A 10,891-nucleotide genomic window follows, 5' to 3' on the forward strand; every position below is an offset into this window, starting at 1 on the left:
GTACTTTCTTTTCTGAGTCAGCAAACATGACAACTGTCTTTTGATAATGCTGGTGCTTTTCTCTTACAAACTCACGATTACTATCTAGATTCTTTAACAAAACATACTTTTGCCATAAAAAACACTGCTCAGGTGTTTCACATCCAAGCTTTATTGAAAGTTCAGAAAGTCTGCATACTTCCAACACCAAAATATTGTTCATTTTGAAAATATACATAAACTTATGCATTGGGTTTAGTGCACCATCATCTTAAAAACTGATTAATCTGATAGATAGACATATGGCTCATAAGGCCAGTGGTCACGTGGTAGCAAGAGATCCCATTGGTTTATGCAAAATTGCCACAGTTGGAAAGTGAAGTAGAAGTTCCTCTGGTGATAACTCATTCCAAAATGGTCACATCATTATGTTCCTGTTAAAATGTTAAACAAAATAAAGAATAAGAAAGGTCAAAGATAATAATATGTTAAATGAATCATGAATGACAGAAAACAACTGAAGATTAATATTTATAACCAAATTATAACAATCACGAGCTGTTTTTACTTTGTTTCCAACACTTTATTGCAACAATGAGCTAAAAAAAAATTAAGATTAATTTACCCTCTGATTTACTTTAGAAGGAGCCTGAAAATGAAGTAATGCCTTTTTTTATTATATGAGCATTTTTAAATTTCTGAAGCATGTTCTATTCATTACAAAACATCAAAATGATGATGTTCTATTTTTTTAGAATGTTGCTGAAGCTCTAATATCTTCTGTTAGTTTTCATTTAATTTAACCTATTGAACAAATTTCACATTGATCATAACACAACTGAGTACATATTTCAGTTCTCCTGATTGGATAGTTGTGATTTTCATCACATGTTTGTCCCCTTTTAAATACTTCTCTGTTCTGCACGGGACAACCCACATGTTATAACACATGGTGAACATCAGGCCCCACCACTTGTCCCAGTGTTGTATGTGCACATGTAGAGTGGACTTGGCAAAAAATATCAAGCACAGGTCAAGACATAAGGATAGAAGCTTGTTCAGCAGATACTTTTTATGCTTTATTTTTTTATCCTCTTTTTGTATTTAGTGCACACTTCTGTTGTTTGTTTCTTTTGTTAAATTTCTTTTTGATGCTATTGGGACATTTGTGCTGTGGGTGGATTTGATATTTCATGGTGTTTAAATTAAAATTATAAGAGATTATATTGTGATAAAGTTGATCGGTTAATTATTTCACTTCTTATTTTACTCAATCTAAATATGTAATCCTTCCATCCAAACAAGCCCAGTTAAGCTCAGTTAATCCAGTTCAGGATCACTAGAGGGCTCTTTCAAAAGCTTTTGGCTCAATGAAGGATAGCATGCTAGCCCTTTGCGGCACCCTCTCATGCACACACCCACACTTACTCATAGTGAGGTGATTAGCCTAATGTGTTCAACTTTAGGATGTGCAATAGGAGGAATTCTGAAATATCTGGGGGTAAAGTTCAAAAAGACAAGGTGAGAACATAACATGGAATGGGACATGAATGATTGAGTGTCACGCAGGGTGAGAGCAGCAGCTCTATTCACTTTACTGCTAGAATGTTTTAATACCCCACTCAACGAAGATTTTGTCACAGAAAATCTTTCAGGTGTTTTCAAAATACTTTTTCAAGCTGATTCAAAAATGCACTCTATTACCCATGGTATTTGAGTTGTGTCTTTCCTAAGCTATATTTTTTGTATATAAACCCTTATTAATCCATCCATTTTCCAACCCGCTGAATCCAAACACAGGGTCACGGGGGTCTGCTGGAGCCAATCCCAGCCAACACAGGGCACAAGGCAGGAACCAATCCCGGGCAGGGTGCCAACCCACCGCAGTAGTGTGAGAACCTGTAAATGAATATGAGCTTTTATTTATTTATTTATTTTTTAATCATAGGTTAGAGCAGGACAATATTTTGGCTGATGCTGCTACCCATTAATAACACACATCAGACCTTTGGTCAATTTGTATTTTAAAAGCACCCTTCACTATAAGTACTATCACAAAGCAAATAACAATTTACTTTTTGAACAAATCTCAGGTCATCCATTCTTAGTGTTCTTAGACTCAATTATCCAGTAGGAAACATATGCTGGGAGTAGCATGAAGCCTTACTTCCAAATTTGGAAAGAAGATTGTGAATTTTAGCCAACTGTGCTATATGTTAAAGAAAGGGCTGTCCCTTGTAACGTTGTGAGAGAATTCGAGCTGGCAGAGATGTGGCGAGAAAAGGGACACCAGAAAATGGAGAGGTGACAATAACTTCTAGATTATGCACTGTGATGAATGGCCAGGGCCCTTACCTGGCCAAGACCATAGACATAGAATTGCTAGACACCGCATGACCAGCAGCATCGTACCTTAACGTCGCCACCATATTGTGAGTGGCACTGCAGTGGAGTGAAGTAATGGATAAAGATGCCTCATGTATGTGCTGCTTGGGATTGTACAAACCGCTGTACGCTCCAGACCAGATCCCGGGGATTACATTTCATAGGTAAGGCTGAACAATTGTTTTGGTTATATTTGGCCATTAGAAAATCCTGTTTTACAATTTTAACTTTAGCTACGCCAGGCTAAGCTATCAAAGCTATGCATTTATGTGCTCAAGTGGCTAAACGTAGTCACTAACTATGTAGATTGTTGTTAGCTGTTAACATTTCTCAAACTTTGAAGGTTTCCCAACGAAATCCACCTCAGGAAGTAGTGGGAGGTAGCCCTTAGACTGAATTTTGAGAAAGCTGTCCTGTGATGTGTACCATGCTAGTTTGGCAACAGATGCTGTACCGGCATCATATGATCAAAGCTACCACTTGCTCACATTAAAAAACAAAGGAGGTTTTGCCGATTCCTTCTGCAGGTACAGTCAAGGTGGTCAAAGTAGCTGAGCGTGTTATCCGACAGTCGACATTAGGACAAGCTGTAAGTGGATCTTTGATCAATCAGTTTGTTCGGGCTGTGATTGGTTCAGATGATGTGTTTTTTCTCAAGGAGCTCATTGAGGAAACACAGTTTGAAATTGACAACCATCATTTTCTGCTCATGTCTTTAGTTGTGTCTGTCTTCCACAAACTAAGGCTGCACCATATTGCCAGACTTAATACTCTCAAATTACAGGATCTGAGTGAGCGAGAGGGACTGTAAGTCTGTAGGAGATAAGTGAGGTAGGGGGAGCAAGACTGTGGAGAGCTTTAAATGCTAGAGCGGTATTTTGTATTGTACTCAGTAGTGAACAGGGAACCAGTCTAGTTGAGACAGAATAGGTGTAATATGTTCATTGGATTTAGAACAGCAGGTTATTATCCTGGCAGAAGAAGTTTTAAGAAGTTGTAAGCGATGGATACGTTTTTGTGGGATGCCAGATAGAATAGCATTACAATAATCTATATGTGAGGTGACTAGGGCATTAACCAGTACTTCAGTACTGTGTTGTGTAAGAACAGGACGAAGTCTAGAAATGTTTCGGAGATGGAAGAAGGCAGTCTGAGAAATGTTACTTATATTGGAGGAATTATTTAATAATAATAATAATAATAATAATAAATTATTATTATTTAATAATTGCCATTATAAGTGCATAAATGGATATAAATAATTGCATTTAAACGATTTGCCAAAATCTGTTGCATGTAAACGATACTGTTTTAAAAGTTATTGTTTTTTCATCAGAAAACCCAGTTTCCACGTCTACCTGTATTAGTTTAAATGGTACTTTTGCCACTCGCAATATGGCGGATGCCCTGACGTATCGTGTCGACTGGGCAACACAGTGAATGTGGCGTCTATCTATATATGTCTATGGCCAGGACACTTTCTTAAAGGAAGGACCTGGAGAGCAGATATGCACAGGGCACTGCCTCTTCTGGAACGCTAGATGACACCTCCCCAGGTTGTAACGATGCCTCAGATTCCCACAGGGCTACAGAAGAAATTAATTTGGCATAGTTTACTGGATCACTCTTATGGACATCTAGAGATATTTTTTAAAAATTGTATTAATGTAAAGGTGATTTTTTCTAATTATAAATGACAAATAAAAATAGGATACTATTTAATTTCTTTTATATTTTTTGAAGGAAGCAAAAAGAGAAATAAGGTGTTACCTTTTAAAAATGCAGTGCTTTTTAAAAAAAGAATTTGTAACAAATATTAAATATTATAAAAACCTCAAAATAGCAAAGTGTGTACCTTTTGTTTAATTCAGCAGAATCCAATTTGAATTTTTATCTTTTTGGTGTGCGGTTGTGCGTAAATGGACTCTGTGATGGACCTGCCTCCTGTCCAAGGCTGTTTTCGTACCTTGTAACTGATTGCTTCCAGGATAGACTCTGGCCTCCATAACACTAAATTGGATTAGACAGATTTGAGAAAATTATGTTTTGTTAAATAACAGAAAGCAAGAAAGCAATGCTTTTTGTTAAAACAAAAAGTAAATTTCTTGAGAACGTATTGAAGATGGAATAAAAAGTACAAGGTGTAAGTGCATTGTTCTGATGCATTGTTTGTCTTGTGAAGAAAAGCATTAGGATTGGGACTCTGAAAGGCAAATTTGCTATTCAGTCTAACATACCGTAGGTGTTACAAAGAATGAAATATTTGACCTACTTTTCTCACATTGTTGAAATATGTTTCTGTTAAAACAAAACTTCATATATAAAGATGTGCTGTAAATCGCTTTGCAATGGCACAGAGCATTATAAAGTATACACGTTTGTTTGATGTGCATGAGTTTTATTTCATTTTCTTATTTCCAGTAAAAATCTTGGACTTGTTAATGTTTTACACTATTTCATGACTCTATTGTATTATTGTTAGTTTAAATTATTTACTGTCTTAGATTTAATTGATTGTGGGGGTGTTCTGCCAGTAACTTGTTTAACATTGCAGATTGTATTATATTTTGACAAAGCTATTATTAGATGACCATGTACTGTAAGTGTATGGCTTCCTAACTCAGTGAGGGATATTTTTTTCATCTAATTTAATTATTAACTTTAGTGAATGTGAGCCAGTGATAGGTGCTCAAAATTCTAGAACTATTTTTTTATTTACTGAAGCTGAACAAATCTGCACATCATCTCTCTGTCCCAGTAATATTAAGTACTTTCAGCCACTGAATTAATCAGCAGAAGAGTGTGAAGAAACGCTGTTGGAGCTTCTTTATATCAATATTGGAACAACTGAGTTATTAACTAAACATATGAATTTCATGGACTTATTTTGTTAAAAAAACTGTGACTAAAATGATTTAAAAAGCATTTTATTTTTTCAAAATGAAAACTAAACAAAAAGCTGAGTAGAAAACAAAAGCTATACTGAAATTAAAACGGCACAGTCAAAATCTAATTGAAATAAAATTAAAGTGGATGAAAATGATAATCTAATATTTGTGCCTTTTTGTTGCTAGCCTACTTTGTCCAACAAAATGAGTTAGGAAATTTTCCCGCAAAGGCTCTCATCTTGGTAATAACACTTGGTATGGATATCCCATAGGTGAATCCTTTGGAAATTGACATTAAAGTGATTCAGTTACTTTATGCAATGACCAAAATTACCAATTTTATACAAGTACAGTTTGATTGTTGTTGTAAAGTAACACAAACACTTCCATACTTGGAATTATATCACTTGGCCTAGTCCCATTAGCTCTACTTGAAGCTGCCTTGATTCCTCTGCTAATTCTCCATTTTACCTTCCCTTTGAACAAAGGCTTGCTTTCCCACACTCTTTAAAAACTCTTTCTTTCATTTTAATCTCTTGTTTTGAACTGTGGTCCTCCCATCCAGAATGCTTTAAAGACTTCTGCACTAGGCAGAGAAGCATTCAGGTTCAATCCTGAAAGGGAAGTTCTCTGTCCTATTTCTCTTGCATGTTTTTCACTGTTACTATATCTGCTTATTATGAGATTGGCCTGTGGAATTATGAATGCTGGTTAGCAGAGCAGCACTTCAAAATGCACCAGAGAAACAGTGCCAGTCAGGCGAGACATGTAACCCAAAATTTCAATAAATAAGCCTAGAGACAATATTTCCCCAACCAGGGTGGCTTGGTGTCATAACGCAAATAGTGAGGGAAATACTTTACTGTAATGTACAGGAAACAAGCCTGAATTCTAAAAAGTAACCTGCTATCAATTATACAACCATTGCATCCTCTCCAGCACTTGTCTGTTTAATTCCTTCAGACGTGTGTGTTAGATGTTGTCTGGTCTATTATATCATCCTGCACACAGTTTACTCCAGCAAATTAGTCAGGCCAGAAATCAGGAGATCATCTTTTTAGACTCCATAAAGGTGGTCTGGGCTCTCTAATGACTTTATTGTCATAGGTTTCTTGTTAAGCTGACCTGGATGATTTCCCTTGCCTTGTGAGTCTTTTACTGTATTTCCACACACATGAAGGATTTCTGAAACTCAGTCAGAGCTGAGTTCCAATGAGTAAAATCTATCTATGCTTTCCAAAGAAATGTGTTCAACTTATTTTCATATTTAAAGCCAAGGAAGTTATATAAATGCTGTTGTTGTCAGGCAGATTAAACAATACTCACTTGTGGAATGCTATGTACTTAAGTTTATTACTGTATATAATCTTTCTTTTCACCTTACAGCTTGTGGAAAAAAAATTACATTAAAAAATGTTTGATATAAAGATATTTAAATCATATTCCCGGTAAACACCAAATATCATCTATACCACTTTAAAATTGATTTAACTGTATAGCATTTTGTGTATTTATTTTCATACTTATTTTTTTGTTGTTTATTTTTAGCTTATCATTGACTCTAGCAACATGTTTCTAAGGTCCAATAAGAAAACTAAGGCAACAAAAATCCTCTTAATGTAAAACAATGAAATAATAAAAAGCACACTTCTTATGCAATACCAGGAAAGCTACTTATTATGTAACGTGGACTGTTTAAGACTTTAATATACTGTAGAAATAAAAACATAACTTAGCAATATGAAAAAGTAATTACAGGCTTGCATTTTAAAATCTTGATTTTTGAATCAATTAAAACCTTAACACAGGCATGACAGGTACTCAAGTTGTTATTTTGTAGCTACCTACACATATTGAACATGCAGTATGTGCTGTCAGTGTATTTCATCTAACTTGTGGATGTGGGTAGCAGAAAGCTCGATGCATATATGTATATAAACTAGCTGTTGTGAAATTTGCCCGGACACCACCAGTCGGAAACCACATCTTTATAAATTGCACATGTTTATTATGCACAAATAAACTCAGGTTTACAGTCCCGAACACCACACACAATGCACACAGCAATTAATCACCACAATTCAGTCCTTTCTCTCAGTCCTTTACCGCCTTTCACCTCTTGGGAGCTTCGTCCTGCTCCCACTCCTGACTGTAGCTCCCAGACTGTAGGAAGGCAGCACCTTTTATTCCCGCCCGGATGTGCTCCAGGTGGCTGGTGACGACCTTCCGGCAGTGCTGCCCTTTGCACCGGAAGCACTCCGGGCATCCCTGGCAGGTTCATCTGCCATCTTGCCTGGTGTGGCGGAAGTGACAGTTCTCCGGGTCCCATGAGGCTTGAGGCGCCCCCTTGGCGGTGGCCACGGGTCCCAATGAGTTAAATCCTCTTTACTCTTCTCCCGTGGTCCTCTCTTAGTCCAGGGCGGCTGCCCCCTTGTGACCCGGATGCTATTCAAGTCCCTTTCCGGTCCCTCCAGGCATCCCGGCCAGGTAAGAAACCCAGCAATATGCCACACTGTATATATGTATAGACAAGCTGTGTTATCCAACTTCACCCAAGAACCTAAGACAATGTTGATACACACTGTTCTTGTACTTTAAAAATTGACATCAAATTATTCTTTTTGCACCAAACACGAAGAATATTTTCTGAGTCCGGAAGTAACCCAAATAGTACACTTCAAAAGATTATAATTAGGTTATTCCACTTTTGCAACATATTCCAGGTGGTTCACCCATTCATTTCAATGCACAACAATATAAGCATTTAACATTCATTGACCCCATGAGAATTTTATTATGAGACTCATAATCAATGGGTGAGTTATAATTAAATCCATCACTGCAATTTTTGAACCAAAGCAAATATCTTTTTTGATTTGCATGTCAAACAGACGTTTCTCTGTTCAAATAAATATGTTTTGAGGTATATTTAGCAAGAGTATCCCTAAGAATTTAAGCACAGCTCTGTTTTTGTGTATATTAAGCCATTGTACTTATACCGATTTTCAGTTTGAGCAAGACTGATAGTGATAATAGGTTTATAAACATCAAAATGACCTTCTGTGAAGCACAATCTTTGAACTGCCCAAGCACTAACTCCTAATTTATTAAATAAATTTTTGGAAACTTCAATTTCATTTGGAAAAATTTCTGATTCACCTAACAATTCACAAGTGGTAGCATCAGTTAAGGGATTTTGCATATCATTCAAATACATAACAGCATCACCATAATTGTTGCCAATTGTTTTGTATGAGAAAACTGCATCATACTTACTGTTTTACTACAGTTTGGATGATTAGATGCTGAATTTCCAAACCTAGATTATCTGTACTATATTCTCACAATGATAGACAATAAAATAAACAATTTTCATCCGCCTTTACACGTATTCTATCTATCTATCTATCTATCTATCTATCTATCTATCTATCTATCTATCTATCTATCTATCTATCTATCTATCTATCTATCTATCTATCTATCTATCTATCTATCTATCTATCTATTGTATGATGTGGAATTGGTACATTATAAATAAAAAGGGATTCCATTTTAGTTGATCAAACAGATATAAAACTTGAAACAAGCATTGGGTATGGAAATAACAACAGTTTTTAGCAGAACTTTCCTCCTTCCTTCCTCTTCACGGCTCCATCTCCATGGTTCATGTCAATGCCATGTCTTTTTCTTGTCTAAGGCATTTCTTCTTCTTCATTTGTCAATCTCCCTTTTGGTCAGTGGTGCTGTTCGTCTACACCGCTCTACACCTCTGCTAGAGACTTTTATTTACACACACTGGCGTGCCCCAAACAGGCTGTGAAGTGACTGCTACTCTTTCTCTTTGGGCTTTTGAGACCACTGAGCAGCATGCTAGTATGGTCTACTCAGTACAGTATTATTATGGACAAATAAAAACATGAGTCAGCTAATTTCCTTTTTTGTATAACATCATCAAATTTTATTCATATCCATGAAAGCGCTTTTGAGATTTTTGGATATTTCGTTTTTCTATTGTAGGGGAGATTTTAACCCAGCCACAGGGGATGCACAAACCAGTGTGTTTCTTCATGCCGGTCCCAAGCCCGGATAAATGGGGAGGGTTACATCAGGAAGGGCATCCGGTGTAAAATTTTGCCAAATCAATATGTGGACAACAATACAAACTTCCATACCGGATCAGTCAAGCCCCAGGTTAACAATGACTGCCACCACTACTGTTAGCCAACTGGTTGCTGGCAAAAACTGGGCTACTGTTGGCCAAAGAAGAAGAAGGAGAAGAAGAGAGGGGAGACGTGTCCGGAGGCAGGAGGAGGGGAGGAAAGTAAAGAGTGGAACTGAGGGTAGGAACTTTGAATGTTGGCAGTATGACTGGTAAGGGGAGAGAGTTAACAGATATGATGGAGAGAAGGAAGGTTGATATATTGTGCATACAAGAGACTAAATGGAAGGGGAGTAAGGCCAGGTGGATTGGAGACTGATTCAAATTGTTCTATCATGGTGTGGATGGGAGGAGAAATGGGGTAGGAATTATTCTGAAGGAACAGTATGTCAAGAGTGTTTTGGAGGTGAAAAGAGTGTCAGGCAGAGTAATGATTATGAAGCTGGAAATTGGAGGTGTGATGATGAATGTTGTTAGTGCATGTGCACCACAATTTGGGTGTGCAATGGGTGAGAAAAAAGATTTTTGGAGTAAGTTGGATGAAATGATGAACAGTGTATCCAAGGGACAGAAAGTGGTGATTGGAGCGGATTTGAATGGGCATGTTGGTGAAGGGAACAGTGGAGATGAGGAGGTGATGGGTAGGTATGGTGTCAAGGAGAGGAATGAAGAAGGTCAGAGGACAGTGGATTTTGCCAAAAGGATGGACATGGCTGTGGTGAATATGTATTTTAAGAAGAGGGAGGAACATAGGATTACGTACAAGAGTGGAGGAAGATGCACACAGGTAGATTACATCCTATGCAGAAGAGTTGATCTGAAGGAGATTGAAGACTGCACAGTGGTGGCAGGGGAAAGTGTAGTTAAGCAGCATAAGATGGTGGTCTGTAGGACGACATTGGAGATTAAGAAGAGGAAGAGAGTGAGGGCAGGGATCACATGGTGGAAGTTGAAAAAGGAAGACTGCAAGGTTGAGCTTAGGGAAGAGGTGAGACAGGCACTGGTTGGCAGTGAAGAGTTACCAGACAACTGGGAAACTACAGCAGATGTAGTAAGGGTGACAGCAAGAAGGGTGCTTGGCGTGACATCTGGAAAGAGGAAGGAGGAAAAGGAAACCTGTGGTGGAATGAGGAAATACAGGAGAGTATACAGAGGAAGAGGATGGCAAAGAAGAAGTGGGATAGTCAGAGAGATGCAGAAAGTAGACAAGAGTACAAGGAGATAAGGCGCAAGGTGAAGAGAGGTGGCAAAGGCTAAAGAAAAGGCGTATGATGAGTTGCATGAGAGGCTGGACACTAAGGAGGGAGAAAAGGACCTGTACCGATTGGCTAGACAGAGGGACCGAGCTGGGAAAGATGTGCAGCAGATTAGGGTGATAAAGGATAAAGATGGAAACGTACTCACAAGTGAGGAGGGTGTGTTGAGCAGATGGAAAGAGTACTTTGAGAGGTTGATGAATGAAGAGAACGAAAGAGAG

The sequence above is a fragment of the Erpetoichthys calabaricus genome, chromosome 3 (assembly GCF_900747795.2).
Source record: "Erpetoichthys calabaricus chromosome 3, fErpCal1.3, whole genome shotgun sequence".
Classification (NCBI taxonomy): Eukaryota; Metazoa; Chordata; class Cladistia; order Polypteriformes; family Polypteridae; genus Erpetoichthys; species Erpetoichthys calabaricus.